A 4,046-nucleotide genomic window follows, 5' to 3' on the forward strand; every position below is an offset into this window, starting at 1 on the left:
CGAGTTTTTAATCTCAGATGTCTATTATGACATACATCGCAATCCCATGAAGATTGTTTTTGCGAGACATAATCAGTCGATATCATAGAACATTATTTATTACAAATCATAATCGTCTTGCAACAAAGGATCTCATGATCCAATTTAGAACAACAGCTGATCTAAAGATCCAATACAAAATACATAGCGGAATAAACGTACTAGCGGTCCATATGTTCCACAGGCAACGCTTGACGTTGGGAGGTGGTCCTAGTTATCATAGACATCCCGCTGTCCATCTTCTTGGTACTGGTGCTCCTCTTCATAGTCTACTCATTTGAATAGCCAGTGACAAAGTCATGAGTACTTTATAAAGTACTCGCAAACTCATACTAATAGAAGTACTAATAGCTCTAATATGAGTTCTAAGCTTCTAGGTTCATTCGCACAAAGCTAGTTTTATTTCATAAACCTCTAATAGTTAAAGACTCTTTATTTGCCTAAAATTACTCAAGTGGACCATTAGTGTCATTCCCACCACTCTGTTGTGATCAAGTCAAATTCACCTTTCAAGTCACAAGTCATTTTTAGAAAACATCTGACAACGGAACAGTATGGCCATCCAACCGTCCATGACCGCGGACGCGGCTATTCGAATAGTTTAACACTCTGCAGAGGTTGTACTCTTGTGCCAAAACTTTTGATTACATCCGTCAGGGATAGCCCTAAATCATCATACTCAGTATGCGGATCATCAACCATTAACTTTTTACTTACATACCCTAGTATAGGCACCTCCCCTATGAATTTGGCCTCCTAGTGATGGCAATCTGCCCTCCTAGGAACTGCACAGGGATCGGGTAGGACATTCATCTCTTTTTCACGTCATTTCACTTTTCACGGAGGAAGCCTCGACATAACCTCTATGACGCTTGTTCAGAGGGAACCCATACTAAAATACATAAATTTCCAGTTAAGCCTTACCCATTTTCAGGTATTGTGGGGGTACTCTAAAGTTGGAATGGTATCGCATCCGAACCCAGCCATCAGTTTGGATCAGATTCACCTTGTTATTCAAATGTCATATTCACCTTTAAAACTTTCAATAGAATGACTCATCATTCTAAGGTTTTCAAAGTCATTTAATTCACAAGTTCCCATCTAGAATGGTCAGGTTTAGCTTTAACACTAACATCTAGTCATGAGAGGTGCTAACTAAGTTTTAACTATCTAGGCTAAGTTTGAAGCTCTTGTGGTACTCTATACTCAGACAAAAGTTAACTATAACAAGTAAGCCTTGGTATCCAAAGTAAAAGATTGCAAGATAAAAACTTGGGCTTGGAAGAATAAATCTTTAAACAAAAAAATAATAGTGCCATGGTATCTTGCACTAGTAGCTTGCATTAGTAGAGCTTGCCTTGAGTGGTACAGTTGTCAAAGTGTTTCTCTTCTTCTTCGTAGAAGACCTCTTCCTCCTCGTAGCCTTCGGTACTAGCGTCTATAAACGGATACGAGGATACAATCACCAAGCAATACTTAAGTACTCTATTTATCACACAAGATGATCTAGCATCATCACAATCATCACCCAAAAAAATACTAGGGTTTTCTTTATTTTGTTTTGGAAAAGTAAATTCCACTCATTGAACATTACTAAGATTTAATATTCTCAAATAATAAAATATGAGGGTAATGTCATCACCTCACATAAAATTACATGGGAAAGTGATTTAAATGAGAGGCCACATCTCATAAAATTTAACTACTATTTTTAAAATAATTTAAATGAGCTAGAAATGACTACATAGCCATTATTTGAAGCTATCCCATGATCATAGGAAACAACCATGTCATATTTTTACATATTCAGATAGAGTATCTGAAATGTGAATTTTGAGAGGTGGAATCATCTCAAAATAATTTATGGTTGATTTTTAATAAATGTTTGAAATCTGAAAACCTATTGTGTTGTTATTTTTAGTGTATGTGTTCTACCATGCTTATGGAGTTGCAACTAATTTATTTGATTAGATAAGGTCACAGTCTCTCCATGGAAATTTGAATCGTCAAATTTGGTTTAGCAGATTTTTTCTATTGAATTTTGAAAAGGGCATCGGTATTTAAATTTGGGTTAAAAAGAATTTAAACAAATTTGAATCTCTGGGCTGAGGCGGGAAAGGAGTTGGGCCAGGGTAAATGCTATCGGGCCGACCCAGTGGCGCTTCGCGCACACGCTAGCGACCTGACAGTGGGTCCCACACGTCAGTGGGTCTTAACCCACACCGAAACGGTATGCAGCCTGTGCCGTAGGATTAGAACGAGATCTAACGGACGAGGGTCGTCGTCGTCGACGACGAGTTCCAACCCTAACCGCGGCGGCAGAGGGGGGGTCGGAGGCTCACCGGAATCCGGCGATGGTCGGGGTTGGCGGTGGTCGGTGTTGCGGATGAAGAGGAAGCAGATGGTGGTCGCGGCAGCTCCGGGGGTGCTCGGCAACTCCAGCTCCACCTTCTCCAGCTCCGGCGGGTCTCCGGCCAGCAATTGGGGCTCTATGATCTAAATTGGGACGAGGGGTTGCTTGAGGAGGGTCAGTGAGAAGAGGGGAGGAGATTGGTGTGGAGAATGAGCACGGGGGAGGCCTCCTTTTATAGGTTCATCGAGGGGCAGGGGGAGGTCACGGTGGCGGATGGTGAGGTGGTGCTACGGGCGGTGAGAGGCATGGGCGAGGACGGGGTGTTGTTCAGGGCGTCACGACGATCATCACGCGCGTCATCGCACAGGAAATGGTGGTCACGAGCTGTGGGGAGCTTGACGCGTCTGGCGGTACTGTGGCGGACGTCGTCGACGATGGCGACAGGGCACGGGGAGGCGAGAGAGGATGTCTGGCAGGTTCCTGGTGTCATGGTGAGTCTCCTAGCAGGCGTTGATGGCAAGGCGAGGGCGGGGTCAGCGGGCGCATCACGGCGTCCTTGTGCGCTCTGGCGTCGCGACCATGTCGGTCGTGGCATGCCTGGGTGACGCGGGGACGTGTACCAGCGGGTTCAGTGGACTGAGGGTCGTCTCCAGTACATGGTGAGGTGAGCCAGGGAAGAGAGGAGAGAAGAGTGGCATGGATGAGGTCATGGTGAGTGGCATGGGCATGGCATTGTCATGATTCTCCAGGGAGCCGTGGATTAGAGGTTTGCCATTGTCCAGAGGGGTGTAGAGGGAATGAGGGATGACAAGTGGAGTGATGGTTTAGGCCAAAACCCACTGGATATTAGGGTGTATGCACTTCTCTGATTTTTTCACACAAGGTGTTCGACACAATGGCCGCAAGAGAATTTATTTGAATTTTGACAAAATATTTCATGGGTGTGATTCTAATATTATTTGACATATCTTGGTGACATTGGTCTGCAAAATGAAGTTGGTTTGATGAAATTCAAAATTGAGGTGATCTTAAATATGTTTCAAAGTTGCCACTTTGTATGCTTAATGATACGTCTCCAATGTATCCATAATTTCTGATGTTCCATGCTTGTTTTATGACAATACTTACATGTTTTGCTTGCACTTTATAATGTTTTTATGCGTTTTCCGGAACTAACCTATTAACAAGATGCCGAAGTGCCAGTTCCTGTTTTCTGCTGTTTTTGGTTCCAGAAAGGCTATTCGGGCAATATTCTCGGAATTGGACGAAATCAACGCCAAACATCCTATTTTTCCCGGAAGCATCCAGAACACCGAAGAAGAGTCGGAGGAGAGCCAGGGGGCCACCAGAGGGGTGGGCCGCGCGGGCCACACCCTGGCCACGCCCCCCTATGGGGAGGCCACCCTGCCGACCCTCCCGCGCCGCCTCTTCGCCTATATAACCCCTTTCGACCTAAAAAGACAGTACCAATTGACGAAACTCCAGAAAGACTCCAGGGGCGCCGCCGCCATCGCGAAACTCCAATTCGGGGGACAGAAGTCTCTGTTCCGGCACCCTGCCGGGACGGGGAAGTGCCCCCGGAAGCCATCTCCATCGACGCCACCGCCTCCATCATGCTCCGTGAGTAGTTCCCCCATGGACTACGGGTTCTAGC

The sequence above is a fragment of the Lolium rigidum genome, chromosome 3, assembly GCF_022539505.1.
Source record: "Lolium rigidum isolate FL_2022 chromosome 3, APGP_CSIRO_Lrig_0.1, whole genome shotgun sequence".
Classification (NCBI taxonomy): domain Eukaryota; kingdom Viridiplantae; phylum Streptophyta; class Magnoliopsida; order Poales; family Poaceae; genus Lolium; species Lolium rigidum.